At 44.4% G+C, this 21,002-nt stretch overlaps 1 protein-coding gene across 1 annotated transcript in view; it reads left to right on the forward strand.

The window, feature by feature from the left end:
* The first annotated feature begins 14,914 nt into the window (after nt 1–14,914).
* The window catches only part of ANKRD6 (ankyrin repeat domain 6), a 142,503-nt gene continuing 136,415 nt past the window's right edge, over nt 14,915–21,002 (forward strand). Inside the window, exon 1 of the mRNA XM_019537750.1 lies at nt 14,915–15,026. The gene's annotated coding sequence lies outside the window, so the exon portion shown is untranslated. The remainder of the gene's footprint in view (nt 15,027–21,002) is intronic.

Genomic DNA, 21,002 nt, shown 5'->3' on the forward strand with positions numbered 1-21,002 from the left:
GTATGCTCTATGATACATACATCAAAACAGTTTATCTTATACAGTTAAAAAGACTGATAAAACATTTCTTAAGTTTGTTTCATTACTGTATACCACATATTACTCCGCTGCTTTTGAGTGCTTTAGATTTTTTTCACCTGATATCCTATTGTGAATGTAGTAGCCCAAATTGTGTTGGTGCCAAAACTTGATCACACCATAAAAGTCTGCATCGACTTCCACAAGGTCAATGCCATTTCAAAATGTGATGCATACCCTATGCCCAGGATAGATGAAGTAGTGGAGAATGCCAGGTATATCTCCACCCTGGACTTACCCAAAGGATACAGGCAGATACCATTAGACCCAGTGTCCCATGAAATTATGGCTTTTGTAATACCCTGGGGACTTTACCGAATCTTGGTCTTACCTTTTGAGCTACCTGGAGCCCCAACAACCTTCCAGTGATTCATGGACAAAATTCTCCATCTACACTAGGCATATGTGGCCACCTATTTAAATGATATTGTAATATTTGGAAACATGTGAACAGACCACCTCCAGCACCTGAGGGAGGTGTTGCAGCCCATATGCGCAGCTGGGCTCACAGCCAGCCCGGGTAAATGTCACCTAAGGTACATGGACACTAAATACCTAAGGTATATATTGGGTTGTGCAAAATTAGGCCCCTGGTTTGATAAGATAAGGGTCTTGGTTGAGTCCACAGTGCCAATGACAAAAAAATAACTGAAGTCCTTTCTGAGTTTAGCGAGTTATCAGCGGTTCATCCCACAGTTTGCTGACCTTACGGCACCACTGAAAGACCTGTTGCAAAAAGAGATACTGCACAGGGTCCAGTGGTCACCCAAATGTGAGACGGCATTTGGAACTGTGAAGGGGCTACCGTGCAGTGCACTGGTCTTGCACAGCCCGGACTTGTCAAAAGAATTTATTGTACACATGGATGCCTTGGAGTGAAGCTTGGGAATGGTCCTCCTCCAAGACTTTAAGGATGAGGAACACCCCATCCTATACCTAAGAAGAAACCTCCTTTCCTAGGAACAGAGGTATGCTATAATAGGAAAAAAAAATGTCTGGTGATTTAATGGACAGTAGAGACCCTTCACTGCTACCTCCTAGGGGGTCATTTCACTGACCATGCCCCATTGACGTGGTTCAGTGCTGAGGGACGCTAACTCTGGGCTTGCAAGGTGGTATCTGTCAGTGAACACAGACTTCTCCCAAGAAGGGGGGCTGAAGTAAGAAATAGAAGAGTGCTCCACTCTCATTCACCCTCTGGGTCCATGAGAGTGTCTTTGTGAGCTGTGCTTTTTTTTGCGAGCTGTTTTTTTTCCTTGCGATTTCCCAGTTGGTCTAATAAAAGGTATAATTTTGGAACCAAGAGTTCTAGTTTTTGTATGTCTTCTTGTCTCAGACCAATATGGTTACCAAGTACACCCCTGAAACATGGAAGATGCTGAATTTTAGCTGATTTGGATTTTAAATGTCATTGCAGAACAAGAAAGATTTTTTGCCTCCTTGCCTGCTGTCTGACATTTCCAGGGAAGGAATTCTACCTGATCTACACATCAATGAGCTACTCAGCACATCTCACAAAGACACTCTTATGGACCCAGCAGGACAGCCTTCCATCTTCAGCTCCCTCTGTGCAAAAATTAAGTTTATTTTCCACCTATGGGGACGTTTTACCATCTTCTATCATCTATACTTTCCCCAGAGCCTGATGAAGGGACTTTGATCCCGAAAGCTTGCAGGAAAGGACATTTTTCTTGTGATTTCCCAACTGGTGTAATAAAAGGTATCATTTTGGAACCAGGAGTTCTAGTTTTTCATATGTCTTCAGTATAGTAAGTAATTCTTAAATTCTTGTCCTGCCTCGGCTTCTGTGATGCTCTGATTACATAGTTCTCTTCATGCCTTGCTAATCATTCCTTCAGCATTTCCTTTGGAGAATCGTCCTCATTCCTCTCCCCCTCCCATCCTTTTGGAGGCTCCACAAAAGGTCTTTGATATTTATGGGCCTCTCCCTTGACATTTTGTCTCTGGGATCTCATCCACAGACACAACGTCAACTACCAGCTCTATGCTGATGAGTCACACATCTAACTCTTCTCCAGAGCAGTCTCCTTCAGTCCAGACTGTTTCTATGATATATTATTTTGGATCTTTAGCCAATGTGGCTTAAAGCAAAGATCTTAATTTTCCTTTTCCTTTTTTAATTAGTGAAAAAGACCACAATCTTTCCTGCTGCTCAGATTCATTACCTGGGTGTCATCTTCAACTGATACCTACCTCTAGGTCCTCACATCAATTCTGGCCAATGCTTTTTGCATATCTCTGAGATATGTCCTTTCCTATTCATCTACACAGCTAAAACTGTGTTCCAGAGCCTCATTTTTTCAAATCTAATTCAGCTTTGACAACTATAGCCTTGACCCTTTCTTGTCCATAAATAATGTTGCTAGCCCATCTCTTTGACTTTTATCACATTCCCCTCCATTCTGCATTGTATGAAACATAAACTACTCGTCTTTGCTTTCAAGACCCTTTATGCTGTGTGATTGCCCTACCTGTCATGTCTTATTTGTGATGCAAATGAAGACTCCTGTCTTCAGTCAGCTCACAATGCCATATTCTTTTTTCACTTGTTCAATTTTCAAACAAGCATCTTCATATTATCTCCCATTCTGCCTCTTATCCTTGTAAGGTGTTCTCCTTAAACATCTGTACAACTGCCTCAATATCTTCAAAGCCTGCCCCAGTTCTCTCTTTCACTGTGATGCCTTGATATGGGTCAAGTCACTGGTGTACAAAGTTGACTGTCTGTCATGTTGACCAAACTTATGTCACTGTTTCCTTCCATTTTTCTATCTATTCAATTATTGTCCCTTGTTTCTCCTGTAAACGGTAACACATTGACCTAGGTTTGTAATGACACCAAATACAGTTTAAGGGAGATGTGTGAAATTTGAAGGTATTTTGCCTCTCAGATATCCTGTTTTCTTTGATTCTGATATAGGTAACCTCTTGTAATTTTGGTTAATAGACTGCAATAAGGTACTTTCCATATACTTGTGTCCTTTCAGATTTTCAGATGACACCAAACTAGGGGGAGTAGTAGATGCACTGGAAGGTAGGGCTTAGATTCAGAGTGACCTAGACAAATTGGAGGATGGGACCAAAAGAAATCTCATGAGGTTCAACAAGGACAAGTGCAAAGTCCTGCACTTAGGACAGAACAATCCCATGTGCTGGTACAGGCTGGAGACTGACTGGCTAGGCAGCAGCTCTGCAGAAAAGGACCTGTGGGTTACAGTGGACAATAAACTGAGTATGAGCCAACAATGTGCCCTTGTTACCAAGAAGGCTAACGGCATACTAGGCTGCATTGGTAGAATTATTGCCAGTAGGTCAAGGGGAGTAATTATTCCCCTCTTCAGCACTGGTGAGGCCACATCTGGTGTACTGTGTTCAGTTTTGGGCCCCCCACTACAGAAAGGATGTGGACAAATTGGAGAGAGTCCAGCAGAGGGCAGGGAAAATGGTGAGGGGGCTGGGGGACATGACTTCTGAGGAGAGGCTGGGGAAACTGGTCTTATTTAATCTAGAGAAGAGAAGACTGAGAGGAGGATTCAAAAGAGGATAGACCTAGACTGTTCTCAGTGGTTCAGGTGACAGAACAAGGAACAGCAGTTTCCAATTGCAGCAAGGGAACTTTAGACTAGATATTGAGAAGAATTTTCTCACTAGGAGGGTAGTAAAACACTGGTAAATGTTACCCAGAGATGTTGTAGACTCTCCATCCTTGGTTTTTAAGACCCGGATAGACAAAGCTTTGGCTGCGATGATTTGCAGATAATGGTTCTGGCCAAAGCCTTGGCTGGGATGGTGGATGTTTTGAATTTGGTTCTGGCCAAAGGAGACGATTTAGTGAGCAACCTGAGGATCGAAGGGAAGCTAGGTGACAGTGACCATGGGACAATCACTTTTTCCATCCATTGCAAGATAGAGAAATCAGTCAGCAGGGTAGAAATCCTTGAGTTTAGGAAAATTGACTTCTGCAAGCTTAGGAGTTTGGTTGCCGAAGGCTTGTGGGAACCATGATCTGATGAGGAAGGGAGTCCAAGACGAGTGGTCACTTCTCAAGGGTGCAGTCCTTGGAGCAAAAGGGAAAAGGGTTGGGAGACTCTATTAGCTCAATAGGTTATGGACCTCCTGAGAAGTTTATAGGGGATGTAAGTCAGGCATTACCACCAAGGAGGAGTACACAGCAATAGCCCGCACCTGTAGGGAGCAGATTAGAAAAGCAAAGGCTGAAACCGAATTCAAACTGACAATGGAAATCAAGAACAATAAAAAGTCCTTCTTTTAGATGTGTAGGAAGTCAGAGAAGAAATAGGGGAAACGTAGGACCCCCTACTGACTTTAATGGGACAGCTGATAACCAACACCCAGGAGGAAACCAAACTCCTAAATGAATACTTTGCAGTGGTATTCCACCAGTCTAACAGTGTTACCCTGCCTGACAGGATACAAGATGATCAAGGTGGAGGTGATCACCCACCCATAGTTTGCGAAGATCTTTTGAGGAAACACCTGGAGAGGTGCAATATCTACAAGTCAGCAGGACCGGATGAACTACACGCGAGAGTGCTAAAAGAATTGGGTGATTTCATCACATGACCAATGACAAAGGTATTTGAGAGCTCTTGGGAGAGGTTCCAGAAGACTGGAAGAGGGCCAATGTGGTGCCTATCTTCAAGAAAGGAAGGAAGGAAGGAAGACCTGGGGAATTACAAGCGAATCAGTTTGACCTCAGTCCCTGGAAAAATACTGGCAAAAATTATTAAAGAATACATTAGTGATAATCTAACTGTGAAGGCAGCATTCTAAAAGATAGCCAACGTGACTTCATTGTGGGCAGGTCATGCCTGACCAACCTTATTTCCTTCTATGATCAGGTAACATGCCACCTGGCTAAGGGAGATGAGGTAGATGTCATATACTTGGATTTCAGAAAGGCCTTTGACTTGGTCTCCCATGATGTCCTCATGGTAAATTTGAGGAACTGTGGCCTCAACACCTCAGTGGTCTGGTGGCTAGGAAATTGGCTCTGAGGCAGGACCCAGAGAATATTAATAGACAGAACTGAGTTGATATGGCACGTGGTGATCAGTGGCGTTCAGTGTTCAGTACTTGGACCAATACTTTTCAACATAATCATTAATGATTTGGATTTGCATGTTAAATGCATCCTGGCAAAGTTTGCAGATGACACCAAATTATGGGGGTGTATGGTCATGCTGGAGGATAGGCTGGGGATACAGGCTGACCTGGACAGGCTTGCAAGATGGGCAGATTAAAACCTGAGATGTTTAATACCGAGAAATGTAAAGTGCTCCGTCTGAGGAGAAATAATCTACAACAAACGCACAGGCTTGATAGTGCTACACTTGCTAGCACCTCAACCAAAAGAGACCTGGGGGTCATGATAGACTGCAGAATGAACATGAGCCACCAATGTGATGCTGTAGCCAGCAAAGCAGATAAGACACTGGCATGCATCTACTGATGTATCTCAAGCAAGACTAAGGATGTCATCCTCCCCCTCTACTCAGCTTTGGTGAGGCCGCAGCTGGGGTACTGCATCCAGTTCTGTGCACCATACTTCAGGAAGGATCTGAAGACGCTTGAGAGAGTCTAAAGGAGAGCTGTGCATATGATTAGAGGTCTGGAGAGCAGGCCATAGGATGAGAGGCTGAGAGACATGACACTGTTCAGCCTGGAGAAGAGAAGACTTAGAGGGGACTTGGTGGCAGCTTATAAGTATGTAAGGGACATACATCAGGACCTGGGAGAACATCTGTTCACCAAAGCACCCCAGGGGAATAATGGTCATGAATTGCTAGAAGATCACTTTAGATTGGACACAAGGAAAAACTTTATAGTTAGAGTGTATCCAGGGTCTGGAATAGACCCCCCCAGGGATGATATAAGCACCTTCTCAAAATCTTCAAAAAATGTCTGGATGTTCACCTTGCTGGGGTCATCTGACCGCAGCAGTCTTTTCTGCCCAAGTGCAGGGGGGCTGGACCTGATGAGCTCATGAGGTCCCTTCCAGCCCCTAACATCTATGAATCTGTGATCTACTTGGCCGTGGGTCCTGCTTTGAGCAGGGGGTTGGACTAGACCTCCTGGGGTCCCGTCCAACTCTAATTTTCCATGATTTCTTTAATTTAAGTGATCTCATAATCTCTCTATATGAAGCAAAGCAGACCGGATTGTTTGTATATTGTTGTGGGAATTTGATCTTGGATGTACTCATAATGTTGCAGACATTCTGCTGGTTGCTGTTGGGTTGGAGATAATGTCAAAACAGAGGATGAGGAAGGAACAAGTAAGAAGGCATATAGGGTCAAAAGATTGCAGAGAAGAAATTTAAACTGGAGAAGCTGACAATATTGGAGTACAAGCAGCTCAGGGTGGTGTAAGTAGCTGGGTTGGTTGGACCCCAGCCCTGCATGGTTCTTCTTAATCCCTAGTTTAGTGCATGTATATACACTGTGTAAATTTAGAGAGCCTTTAATCAATGTCAGCCAGCTAATCGGACTGGTTGGTAGAAGGGAAGCACACAGGAGTTAAAGGTATGAAGTGTTGTAGGACACTTACATCTTTTATACCTGTGTTATACATTGAATGTAGAAACCGATTAGATTCTAATGATTGCATAAGAGAGTGAATCACAGGTTACCACACGGATACCCATGCAGGTGTACCCTAGTTTGTTACTTTGGTATATGTACCAATTAGCTGATCCCTTATTTTTTAACTTTCTTTCAAACCTCCCTTTCTTCCTGGAAGATGGATTACTTATCTTCCAGGTGTGGACTGCAAGGACCTTGAAACTCCTTGCTCATATTTTTTTGCAGCTGACCTGGGCCTGGTACTATCTTCCAGGAAGAGAGAGGGAAGAGGTTAGAAACAGAAACATAATTAAACTAAGTAGAGGGGTGAAGGGGGAGGGAGGCCTCCTAAAGTTCAGAAACAGAAACAATTAAACTGCCAGAGATCTTGTTGAACCAAGGTATTGCTGAATGGAGAGCTTGTTGAACAGGATTTTCATGAAGCATTAGCAAGACAGTGTCAGGGGCCCCATTGTTCCTTGTTTTGTCACCTGCCACTGCTGAGAACAGTCTAGCTCCATCCTCTTTAACCCCCCTCTCAGTCAAGGGTACAAATCCTCTTGTCTGTCCAACAGAAGAGACAGTCACTAGCCTTAAACTAAGAGTGTCAAACTCATTTGGCTCTGTGTGTCAGAAGACCCATGTGCTACGTAAGTGATGTTAAACCTTGCAGCTGCTGGAGCCACTCTATTGGCACAACTCTGGGACCCTTGCCTTAAACTAATTTCAGATTTTGAAAGCTGAAAGAGACTATTTGATCATTTAATTTCTACTGCTGTCTAGCTAAAATGCTACTCATTTTTGTAAGGCTTGTAGAAAAAAATGAGCCTAAAGTCAGTTTCTAGAATGAATACTGATATATCAAACTAACATTCTTCCACATGAGTACTGTGCACTGCTTAGACAATTTATAGAAAGTTGAATGACAGCTCAGTTTAAACACAGAAAAGGGGTTGCTTTCATGGCAGCATAAGCTTGTGTGCTTAATTACACTAATGCTTTGAACTTAAGTTAAAATCACATTGCTACTTCTTATGTTTTTATTTTCATCTCATCCTCCTTCTATCACTCTTTCTGTTTGTTCTTTTTGAGTTATCTGCCAGATGGCTTAAATGTCAGAAGGCTTCCACTGATAGACATCATTGTATTTCTGGTAATAAATCTGAAGTAGAAAAATGCAAATCATTGGTTTCCAAATACTGGGTAAATATCTACTTTGGGGTCCACTACTGATTCTAAGTAGCGTGGGAATACATTGTAGAAAGTGTTAGGTATTTTCTAGTGTAGACAGCTAGAGATTTGAACTGCTTAGCTTTCAATGAGTCAAGCTAAAGCTGTGAAAAATGCATCTTAGAAGAAGTGCTGTTTATATCTAGCATATACTAATTCTATTTTGCACTTCCTTAAAACACAAAACATACTTTATCCCCTTTCTTCAAATATTTGTAGAGTTTTGTATATTGTTATTAATGTTATAATCTATAATATTACATTACCATCATTAGGGTAAGATAACTTGTGGTAGCAGACAGGTATGAAGGGCCATAGGCTGGTAGATTCTTACAAAAGTATAGACCAGAGTTTCAAAAGTGGGGACCTGCCAGTATATATAGTATGCCCATGATTTAGGCACCTAAATAAGTTGTTGATTTTTCCAAAAATGTTAAGGACATGCTAACTCTTAGAATTTTTCCAACTATTTGAGTTGGTCTAATAAAAGATATCAGATTTACCCAAAGAATGTTGTCTGCCTTAGGGTTTTACTGCATTTTTTAAGTTGTTAGAGAATCAATCAATTTCTGTTCTTGTCAGGTGGTTGCATGTATGTAAACTGAAAAAGAACTATGGTCTAAATTTTTAAAGAAGATAGTTAAAAGTTAGGGTCATAAAGTCTATATTGACATACATGTGAGCTGTTGGGTCCTCGTGGCTTTTAAAACTCAAGCTTCATCTTTAGGACACAAGTGATGACACAAGCCCCACAGCTGGTGGTCCTTGCCCCTCACCCACAGCCTGCTGTTCCCCTAGACCTTCCGGAGGGGGCCTCCAGCTGGCAGGGCTGTGGGGCCAGGGACCTGGGTCCGCAGCCCCCTGCCCCCAGCAGGAGGTGGTGGCTGCTGCAATGGAGCAGAGCCCGGCTTCCTCCCCGCCTTGCCTACTGCAGGCTTGGCCAGGGGAGGGGCAGGGCCAGCTCCCCACTGCTGTGTGCATTCTTGGGGGCAGGGGAACCCATCTATAGGCACGGGCTGCGTTCGGGCTTCCACCCTGCTGCCCTCCCCCAGGGCCTCCACAGCCTTGTGTGTGCAACGCAGTGCTGCAAGGCATAGTGCAGCCGCACAGGAAAGCTGCTTGCCACTTCAAGCTCCATGCTGATCTGGCAATGCTTCCCCTGCATGAGCGAGCGAGGTCAGCGGGGGCCACAGTGGGGGCGTTGTATGCAGGGGATGTATTCACCAGGGCAGTGTGGATCTTGCAGTGGCAAGCAGCCTTCCTATGTGGCCATGCTGTGTCCTGCAGCGCCAGGTCACACACGCTGGGCAGCAGAGGCCCCGGGGGAGGGCAGCAGGGTAGGAGTTCGAGCCTGCAGCATGCAACCCGTGTCTACCCCCACCCCACATGCAGATCTGGGAGGCACGGGTCCCCCCTCTTCCCCTAGGCATGTGTGCAGCAGCAGGGAGCCAGCCCCCTCTTGGCCACGCCCTGGATGAGCTGCCTTTGTTCCCTAATGGGGCCCTGCAGCCTTGCACTGCGGCCCTGCATCCCAAGCCTCACACACCACTCGGTTGGGCAACAGTCCCTGCCCCTGGCCTGCCCAACTCCCTCCCTCCCTCCCTATGGGGATCCTCAATTCCCCCCACACCAACTTACCTGGGGGAGCTGCTCTCCAGGCTGCCTGGGACCAGGTGCCCCCTGCCTGACTGCCCTCCTTCCCAGCCCCTTGCAGGCTGCACCTCGACTAGCCTGCAGGGGGCTTGTTGCAAAATTGCAAAATCCATGGGTTTCTCTGCTAAAATGAGAAATTCACGTTTTACTCTGATAAAGGGGGAAATCTGTGCTTTCCTCCATTTTTCTGTGGGAAAAGGCAAACCCAGATCCCTGATAATGACAGTAGATGACCAAAAAGTGGACTTGACACCCACAAGCTTTTGAAAGTCCTAGGTAAGGTCCCATAGGAAGGAATTATAAAGAAAAATCGAGTTTAGGCACAAAGGCATACTATCCCAGTGGGGAGAAAAGACAGCAAGTCTTGTAAGAAACAAATATGTCTGAATCAGAGGAAAATTGACTATTTTATCTTTAGAGGTTCCTTGCAGACCTACATTTCTATTCAAGTCTATCATTCTAGTTTTTGTTTTTTGTTCTTTTTTTTCTTTTTAAATCATAAGTACTACAGCTAAAGTACAAACAGAATGTTGTATGTATGACTGTGGGTATGATTATAGCTTTCTGATTTGTTTATTTGGTTTTATACTTGATAGAAATAGCAACTGAATTACAAAATACACTAGGAAAATACACTTACAAGATATGGTTTAACTGAAATAGGCTCTTTTGGGCTGTAAATGTTAAGTTGTAACAATTGCTTTCTTAAATATTGATCATTAAGCTGCTGCTGCTAGGCAATTTAGACTATAAAAGGTAAATGTGTCCTGATTACAGGCCATTGAGGCAGGGATCCTCTGTTTCTTTAAATTTGGCACAAAAAGGAGGTGATGTTGTCAAAACCACACTCTGGTAACCTTTACTCCCAGGTAGCTCCCATTGGGTGGGAGGCTGGGTGGGCTTCAGGGAACCAGTGAGTAGAGGGATTTCACCTGGGATTGAAACAAGGTCCTTCCAGTCAATTGAGCCTATGCAGCTCCCCATTTAAGCAGATGGGTCTACTTTACACTATTACACAATGTGTAGTAGGGGTTTGCATATCCGGATTCTGACAGCTATCTGTAGGAGGGTGTTGCTATTTCTTTATTCCTCATTCCATTTTTAAGCACACATTGTATCAGTGATTTGAATGTATCATTACTCTCATTAACCAACAAATTTTGCTTAGTAAGATATAAAATAAATAAATAAATATATAAAATAAATAAATAAATAAATAATATGATATTTTAGGACATGAAGCTGGAGGCACTAAATAGAATAAGTGAAACCAGGTGTAGTAACTGCACAGCCACCAGTGCTGGTAGATCCTGAAAAAATATTGGGTTCACATGGAACAAAAATTAGAAAGTAAGTGTCAAGGAAATAAAAGTAGCAAAAGCAATAAAAATAACAACTGTAGAGTTATCCACTTGTGCCTTAGCTGCAGGCTTCTTTCAGAATCTGGAAGTTTGGAGGTTTATTTATGCATCTTGGCTTTTGGTTTGAAGTCATCTTTATGAAGTAAGTACTTGAATATAGCTTCATTTACCGAAGTGGTGAAGTTGTGTTATTGGATGACAACCTAATATTTTTCAACTGTTGTCACTAATGTATTTTCCCATCTATCTGTGCAAAATAGCATGTTGGGACCTTTAAAAATATTATCAGCAAGTAATTTTAAACACAGGCATAGAATTTGGCTCATTATGGAATTAATTGTCTTTCCATTTGGATTTTTATTTTATATCAAATAAAAAAATATTTCCTGTTACCTGGGATTTTGATTATCTGCTCTCCACTTTCAGTCAATTACTAATGGCAGGTAAATGAATCAGTAATTAAAACACTGAGTCTGCTGAAAAACTGCAACAAAAAGTATAACAAGTAATCAGCTCCCTAGTATCTAAAGTGCAGTCTCTTTCTGTGCTGTAGGGATTCTCATACATACATTCATAAAACTGAAAGCATTCCACTGATTTTAAAGCATGTTAGGATTAAGGTTAAAGAACAGTACTATTATGCATTACTGCTAATTAAAAGGAAGAAGGACAGCAAGTGCTTTCTATACAACAACAATTCTAATTGAAGTTGCAGAACTGGAATTTTGGCAATAATTTCTGCTTCAGAGATCAAGAGATGCCTGTTCTAAGTAATTTTCTATCCACATCCCTCAAAAGTTCAAGCAGGCCAAGTGACTTTCATTATGTATAAACATTATTGAGAGAGGTAGTGAAATTACTTAGAGATAAAGGGGTTCGTTTTAGTCTTGTGGAGCCATACATAAAATCTGGAGGAAGACTTGGTGTTCTCTACCTGGATTGTAATGGGAGAGTTGGCCACTGATCTCTTAAAGTAAACAAAATGTTCTTTTTAAAAATTAAATACACACACCACCTTTTACTTGCACACACTATACAACAGCCAATAGTGGGGCAGTTTTATTTATAAAATTATATTCCAGAGTTGATGTATATAAATCCAGTGCTCTTAAGGTGAATTATTTTGGTCAGCAAGCATCCACTCTACCCTGAGTGTCTTGTTTCCCTCTGAGGGCAGAAAGGGTCAGTTTGTCCTTCCTTTCTTTCTTATAAATTGTTGCTATGAGTCAGAGCTTGAAGTCTGAGTTCAGCCACTGCAGCTGACCTTGTTCGGGTTTGAAGAACTCCCTTGTGCCATGCTATAATGCCTTTTGACAATTGGCAGACCAGATGTGTACTGTATCTGGGAAAGGACACATCAAAGGTAGATGCCCCACCATTAAATATTGTTTTTAAAAGAACCCAATAAGGAAGGGAATCTTACTTGAAAGTGGATTAATTAGAGAGATCATTATGTCAGTCCTCTCATCTTGGGTTGACTATGGCAGAAACACCTTTGTACTCTGTCAGAAAGTGCTTTAGCTGCCTTTTTGTGTATGCCCCCATGTTCTCATGGTGAAAGCTTCCTCCAGCTCTCATAAAATATTGAGCAATAAAAGATGGAAGGAGCACAGAGCTCACAAAAAGAAAAATGAGAGGTCGTCTAACGCCCCAAACCCCTCCTGATTTCTCAAAGGCTAAAAGTAGCTCAGTACCAAAGATAAAATTCTACGAGCACCTCTTTAGGCATAAAACACCCTACCTTGGGACCTTCTTTTCATATACCATTGAGATTGTCTTGTATGATTATCTTGTGGTATTGAGGCTGTTAGTGCTGGAACTTCTCATACCAGTCAGGAGGTCATGTATCACTAGCACTTATATATTGGCTCTAAAATCTTATCTCGCATCATAAGACTTTACTGGTAAAAGACTCTTGCTATTATAGTTACACTAGCCGGTTGCCCGTCAAGCATGACTGGGGGGGAAGCCCTGGCCCCGGCTCCCCCCTCCATCTGGGCCCACTCCCCCTTCCCTCCTGTTGCTTGGGATCCAGGCCCGCTCTTCCCATCCCTGCCACAGCAGTGGGGGGAAGGGAGGAGCGGGCCTGATGCAGGGGAGGACTGGGCCTGAGGGTAGGGAGTAACTGGGCCACTGCAGCAGGGGGATGGGAGGAGCAGACTCGGAGCTGATGCAGGGGGAACGAGGGTGGGGGAGTAGTGGGCCCAGGCCTGATGGGGGGAAGGAGGCTCGTTCCTCCATATCCCCTGCAGCTGCTGTGTTGGGCTGGGCTGGGCTTGCTTCCACCCCGCCCCCACACTGGTGCATCAGGCCAGCTTTTTCCCTGGCTCGGGCTTGCTCCCCCCCGCATCAGGCCTGGGCCCAGGTCTCCCCTGGCTCCACTGTCATGGCCGACACCACGGCACACCTCCCGCTCCCCCCCATGTTGGGCCCACTTGGGGATGGGAGGAGCAGGGGAGGGGCTGACACAGGGGAGGGAGGTTGGGGAGGAGTGGGCCCGGGCCTGAGGGGGGAAGGAGGCTTGCTCCTTCACTCCCCCAGGTCCACTGTTCTTCCCCCACCTCAGCGGGCTGGCTTTTCCCCTACTTGGGCCTGCTCCTTCCCCCCCTGTGTTGGGCCTGGGTACACTCCCCTCCTTCCAGCGTTGGGCCTGGGCGTGCTCCCCCCAGAGGCTGGGGGGACACAGCAAGCTCCTGCAGGCGGTGAGAGTGTGGTGGCGGCAAGTAGGGAGCTCCCACAGGTGGCCACAGCACTGTCAGGGGTGGGGAGGGGTGGCGAGCACCAACTAGCAGTCAGCAACCGCCCGCAGATGTTTCTGGCAGTATCAGCAGCAATTATGTCCAGCAGCAATTGTGGACCGCCCATAGATACTGCTGGTGGTGTCGATGGTGGAGGGGGGTGGTGAGCAGTGACTGCCTGCAGGTGCCGCCAGTAGTGTTGGTGGGATCTTTTCACAGGGAGTGTGCCGCAACGCTCAGGGCGTGCATGTGCACCCGCGTGCACCACCTATGTGTCGCCAATGGATGAATGACTCACAAAAAAGTGCTCCAACAAATAGCAGACTTTATTCACCAGAACACAAATCTTTTGTCCGTTAGGCCTGAAAATAAAGACAAATCAGCCCTCTGATATAGGTTCCTAGAAGCCATTCCAACTCCAGGATAGCAGTAGTTTATTTACCAATAGAAAGACTATGAGTCATTCTTGATCCATATACTCATCTACACACTTATCCTGTGACACTGGTTAAGAAGTTGCCTTTGCCTGCTTGCATATTGAACCTTTGTGACTCATCACACTACACTTCATCTGGCCTGAATGCAGAAATGGTTGAAATCTGTATGTGAGCCAAGCAACAATGAGCTGATTGGTCGTATTTTAGCTCAGGTCTTTATCACCGGGGCATTGGGTGACCCAACAAAAGTCTGCAGAGACCCAACAAAAGTTCCTGCAGGGGGGCGGGCACCACCACTGTGACTCTTCCCCACCCCCCTGTTCACCTGCCTGGGCCCGCACAGCCAATCACCACCCTCTCAGCGGTGCAGGCACAGTTGACAAAGAGCGTTATGGACAGATAGATACACAGACAGACTATGCCCTTTATATATATAATTCTGGAATTAAAGCCTTGAGTTCAGTGGAACCATGTCTACATGATTACTTTATAAGTTTATATGCTTCAGACCGGTTCATTCAAATACACTGCACTGTTATGGGCCAGTTATTTCCAAACCATGTTTTTGTAGCAGTTTGGTAGTGTTGAGCGGCAGTGTGTGGCCATAGCTACACTACTTCCAGTTTAAGGAGCAGTCAGCCATGCTGAGTACTTCAGCTAGGGTTCTGGGTTTATCCAGCACTACATTACTGTAAAAGTGTCCAGATTTAATGTACCTTTGGCAAAGCTACTTTACAGTCACTTTGTGGAACATCTGATATATTGGACAAGCTTTTGAAGAAAGTAATGGTTGGTTCTATTCTTCCAGGTTTGATATCCATTTTTGCTCCTCTGAACCACTCCGCAGTCCTTGCTACTATGGGATTCTTTGTAGTAAGTGAACCAATAGATGGTTATGCCCTCAAACTCAAGAGTCAGTCTAAGGTATGTGTGCACCAATAATCAATTACGTGAGATATGTGAATAGCACCTCTTGGAGAACCATTTTACTCTCTCTCAATTAGTTGTTTTTTTCCAGCAGCATATAACATGGCAAATTGGAACAAATTTTTGTGGGGCCATCAAGAAGTAACCTTCCTGACTCGAGATCAACCCCCATCCCAGATTTCAAGGCCCTGGGGTGAAAAAGGCATTGGTGTTTTTTTCCAGAAAAATTCACAAGAATTTTTAATGATGGGAAGTATTTGGCAGCTCTAAATATAAAGGTCATTGGCGTTCCTCTAAAGATACAGTCTTTTGCATTTAATATAGTTATATAACTAATTAAGTTTCACCAGATTTCACTTCTTGTTAAGTAGATGCTTCAGCATTCTTAAAAATCAGAATATACAGTCATTTTTCTTATTGGGATTATGTAAGCAATATGAGGCACAGGCCTTATCTGTGACTAGGCTGTAAATTAAGTCTCCTTTCACTGTCGATTATTTCCAGAATCAACCTGCACTTCAAAGTTTTCCAGTTTTTGTCTTGGAATTCCAAAATGGTTTCTTGGGCATAACAGTATTACCAAAAGCAACAAGGACTGTATCTTCAGACAGTGGGTGTATAATGTATTCTGTTTTTTTAAATGTTGTATGTGATTGATAGTAAATGGATGATTATGATAACTTCAGCTGGGATTGAAACTTGCAGCAGTAGCCAAGCACAGCACAGCAAAGAGGTTTTCCTTGCTGGTTTAATAATGCTGCTTCAGGTTCTCCTGTGTAGTTGTAGTAGTGATTACTATGGACAGTTGCTTTATCTTTAGGTTACTCCAGTTTTTTCATAAGTAGTGTGGTGCCCTGAGGAAAACTTTCCTACCAGAAAGAAGACGCCAGGGGGAGGGTGCTAGTCTAGGGGGAGACCCCTGTAAATCAGTGCCTGGGGTTGGTGCCCTTCTTGCCCTCCCCTCCTTCCCCACCTTTTTACACTACTGGACAAGAGAGACATTGCAAGGTTGACATGAATAGTTCTTTTCCTTTTACTGGCAAACAAATTCATGACTATAAAGTAACAAATTCGCTATAAAAACTTGACTATAAATTAATGGCCTACTTCTTATCAGTACTTTCTTTCCTGTAAAGGGAAGCAGACAGTAAGTTTATTGAATACAGGAAACCCTTGCTATTTGCGAGTTTGGCATTCGCGGTTTCAAATATTTGCTAATGCACACATCTTAAATGCTCTTAAAGGAGCTCCTCAGGAGCTCCATACTTGCTACCGCCACACTGCCACTGCCGTGCTCCCACTGTCACCAACACAGCCGTGCCCCCTCCCAGCCGCCGGGGGCGCTGAGTTCATGAACGCAGATGGCATTCATGAAATCAGTGCCTTATTCACGGATTTTGCCGTTCATGGGGGATACATATCCCCTGCGAATGGGGAGGGTCTCCTGTATACTTTGTAGCTGGACCTGCACAAAATTGCTTTATTTTCACATTACTGCCATCATGACAGCAGCTCTGCAAGAGCTGTTGCTGCTGTCAGTGCCATACTATTTATTGGTGTATGATGTGGATAGTGAAAAGAGACTTTATAGTCTGTATGTGACCAGGAGGATTTCAAACATAGGAGAAGGTAAAAGAGATTGCTTTTAGCCTTCAGCCTATCTCAGGTGTAACAAAGCAGAGTGCTTTGTGAAAGTATCCTATCCTTCACTAATTTCAGTATAGTTGTCTTTATAGCCGATTTCCTATTGAACTACTGTAGATTTACTATAAAATAGATCAGAAGTCGGATTTCCCTAGGTGTTTTCCTTCCTTCCTGCCTTCCTTCTGTAAATCTACTGCAGAAATTGGTGACAAATTCTGTGACTCCTGGAAATGGCTCAGTTCAAAGTGATGTTACCAAACCTCTCAGATGGGTCTGACTTCCTATAGGATGCAGTATTTGGTCATGCCCTTTACATGAAGAATGAGATTAGAAACACCCTTGGAAATTATTGGCTTTGAAGAATTATGGGTTTACTTTCAAGTCCTTTTTAGTTATTTCAGGATTTGTAGGACATGGATTTTACTCTGATGGACCAATTAGGGTTGTTAAGTTTGTGTATGTTGTGGTGTGTATGGGGGTGGGGGGGAGCAGTGAGTGCACAGAGCGTTTCTTCTTCCTGTTAAACAAGCACATAAGAAGCAGCTATAATGCAACTGTTTGTGCTCTCTGTGACTGGGTTCGGCCGCATATGGCCCTCTGGCTAGATCTGGCCTGTGGTGCGGCTGGATCTGGCATAAGAGCCAGGGAGCTTCAGCAGCATGTTGGTGGTTGTGGGGAGGTTTTGCCAGAATTCCAGTGACAGGGAGCTTTTCCTGTGTCCGTGCTGGGGCTAGACATGAGGACCTGCACCTGTGTCACACCTTGGGGATGGGAACAAGCAATGGTAGGGAAAAGCCATGGCTGCAACCTGCCTCAGGGCTGAGCTGGGTTGTTCTAACCTATGGCTCTGAGAAGTTGCCAGCCACTGCTCTAGGCCTTAGGAGAACCTACTACTTTCTCCAGCAGAATTACAGTTAAAGATAACCCAAGACATTCAGCAAAACTAATGCTGAGATTACAGCAACAGGGTGAGCATGTTGTGTTCATTTTATACAAGTGTAGCAACTGCATTCACTGTACACTTTGCCCAGAGACTTTGAAGCCATTGTGCCTTCCTTATGCAGGACATGATGCCTCTTCCACAGGGGCTTGCATCTGTGTTATCCCAGGATTTCATTCGAGAGCCGTGATTTAGCCCTCAGTTGTCAAGTGGTTGTGTATGTTGCTGTGCTGGGCAGTCTCCCTTTAAATATCTTTACAAGGGGTGCACTGATAAAGATTTTCTTGGCTGGTACCAATAGCCAATGATTAACCAACTCTATTGGCCAAATCTGATTGGATAACTTATTATTTAATAATAATGCAAGGCATTTTAAACTACTCACTTAAAAAAGCCTTTTTTGTTTGTTTGTTTGTTTTGCACTTAATCCCCCTCCCCTCCCCTGCTCTGGCTCACAATGAGGAAGGCAGTGACTGCCTTATTCCCACACACATCACTTTGCCCATGGCTTCTACCTTCAGCCCTGCTCCCCACACAGCCCTTGCTGCTGTCCCAGGTGGGCAGGGTGGACCCTTGCATGGACAGTGGCACCAAGCACATTTGGAGCCCCAGAGCATGCTGCTGCCAAAGGTGCCAGCAGGGCTCCCATGGCCGCCAGGGAGAAGCCACTTTTGCAAAGGTGCCCAGTGCCTAGCAGAGCAGAATGTCCTTTGTGTGGTGCCTTACCCTGCCCATGTGCAGCCTGTCTCCATGGTGGCCCTGGTGCTCAAGCCCCTGCTGCTCACATGGTGCTGCCATGGCAGCAGCAGCAGAAGCCAGTAATGGTCCCTTTGTTCTTGAATGCAGTGCCCTGCGACTGCTCCCCGGCACCCTCCTGCACCCCCTCCACTGCTTGCTAGGACCTGTAGATTGCCATGGGCACGGGCCAGCAGCGGGGTGCGGGGACCAGACTATGCTTAACAGGGTGCTCTGGGCAAATGGCTATAATTATTGGCTGCAATGACCAAAGAAAGCTGATGACGTCATTTCTCCCTTTATTGGTGCTGATCCGATAGCCAATCGATGCATCATTGCATGCCTAATCTTTACACTTTTATTTATCCCTAAGTTAAGTGGACATTATTTAAGGTTGTGTCATTGAAATGTTGCCTATTTGCAATTGGCAACTGGAACAATAACAGGCGCATCTGTTAAATAATGGTTCTGTACCATAGTTTAACCATTATTTTTGTGTATTTACTTAGCACCTAAATGTTTGTTATTCAGCATAACTAGAGCTCCACCGATACACTGGCAAAACATCTGGGCCAGGGCTTTGATTGTTGTCTTTCATTTGTATGTCAGACTATTTAAAAGACATTTGTGTGCATACTAGAAGATCCATTTTTCCTTTACAGTAATTTTTCAAGTTACTGCATTGTGGCACACAAGAAACAACAAAGCAAGTTTAAAAGATTAGCTTGTGGGGAAGGGATTAGGAAGACATTATCCAACATTGTAATTCAAGTGTCTACTGTTGAAACCAGGGTTTTTGCCATTGTTACAGATGTTGACAGACACCTGTGTGGTAAAGGTGCTTAAGCAAGGATTTCATGCTGTGTTTGGGATGGGGTGCTCAACTCCTGGCCCATGGGTCAAATCTAGCCTACAGAGCCCTGCCATCTGGCATGCAGGGTTCCCATTGGATCAGGAAATTTGGCAGCAAAGGAATGGTGACAACACTGCATTCCTCCTCTACTGCTCCATGCTACAAGATCAGTGCCAGGCCACCACTTCATAGCTGGATTGGGGCTGGGGCTGGGTGGGGCTGTTGCTGCATGGCCTCATCTGGCCCCAGCTGTTCCTACCACACGTACCAGATGGAGCCCTGCCACTCCTACCTCATGCTTCAGATGGGACCTCAGAGCTGGCCTTAGGGAAAATGGTGTCCTGGGCAAACTTATATTTCGGCATCCCCCCCTCCCCCCTTCCTCCAGGTCAGCAGCACTGCTGCAGACAGGAATGCAAGGCTCAGTCTGGTGGAAAGGGAGAGTGGCATGGTGTACTGCTGCCACCTGCACTACCCAGCCTGGCTGCTCCTGACCTGCAGCTGGAGGCAGCAGAGGAGGTGGGGGGTGGGTTGCACTGGGCACCACTCCTTCTGTTGGGGCAGGGAAAGAGTGCTGTTATGAGTGTGGGCTGCTTACATGTATGTGTGTGTGTGTGGCACCCCCTGATCACGGTGCGCTGGGAAATTACCCACATATCCCATCCCTAAAGCCATCTCTGAATCCAGCCCATGGAGGGAACTAGCACCATCCATCTGGCCTGTGGGGTGAAAAGGTTGGGCACCCCAGTCTAGCAGAAAAGTTGTAGCAGTGATGTCAGGATACCAAGAACACTTTATGTGGAATAAACAGAACAAGAAGTCCTCTTGGTAGGGAAATGCAGGGGCAGAAATGGGCAGTTATCCTCAAGGACTGAGGCAGAGTCACGAGGAATTCTTGGTTCTAAAATAGTTTTCATTAAAACTTTCAAAAGCATTTCTCTGTTATTGAAGCCGAGCTATTTGGCACTCAAGCTGCCCAAAAGAGGTTTGAGCATTCCTTTTAATTATTGGGAAAGTGTTTTCCCACCCCACCTCCTGCATATGAACAAGTGCCTAATCTCTTTTTGCTTAACACTTATAAAAGGATTCATCCTTAGGCAGAGACCAGACTTGCAGGCCAAGAGAGAAAGAAAAGCTTTTTTATCTTACAAGCAACTGAAACCAGGGGATTATGATGGAAACAGCAAGGCAGCCTCAACATATAGCTGCAAGAGTACTCTTTTCATAATACATATTTTGTATTATTCACTTGTGGAGTGGAGCCTTATTTGATAATTGTGGATGAAAAGGTTTCTTATTTTTATAAAATATATTTTAAGATGCAGTTAAATAAATTAACTGCTTTCTTCCTGCTTTGTGCTCACGAAGTATGCAAACAGCTTTTCAGCTTGAAGGTGTTTTCTGATTCATGACATTTTGTCTGGTCCTTAAAGATGACTTGTCACGTATTGAAGGATGAAAAAAGAACTGCATCTAATAGGTACGAGAAGTTAGAAAAGAATTAACCAGTCATCTATTCCTTGTATATGTTTATTTTATATCACTCCCAAGTTGTGCTGGCTACTTTGAAGAACCAGAGGGATTTCTGTCCCTGTCTTAAGCAGCTGTGCATCATATTAAGACCCTGCACTCAACATCATTGACAGAGATTTGTCTGTAAAGCTGCTTGTACATGTGATGGGGGTTTAGTCTCCTAAACTGAAATGGTGGGTTTTTAATTGTGATAATTTAAAAACCCTACCATTTCAACTTAGGAGCTTCCATCACTATTATGGTGAAGGGCCTGATTCTTCCTTTTTTT

The sequence above is a fragment of the Crocodylus porosus genome, unplaced genomic scaffold, assembly GCF_001723895.1.
Source record: "Crocodylus porosus isolate Cpor-Errol unplaced genomic scaffold, CroPor_comp1, whole genome shotgun sequence".
Lineage (NCBI taxonomy): Eukaryota > Metazoa > Chordata > Crocodylia > Crocodylidae > Crocodylus > Crocodylus porosus.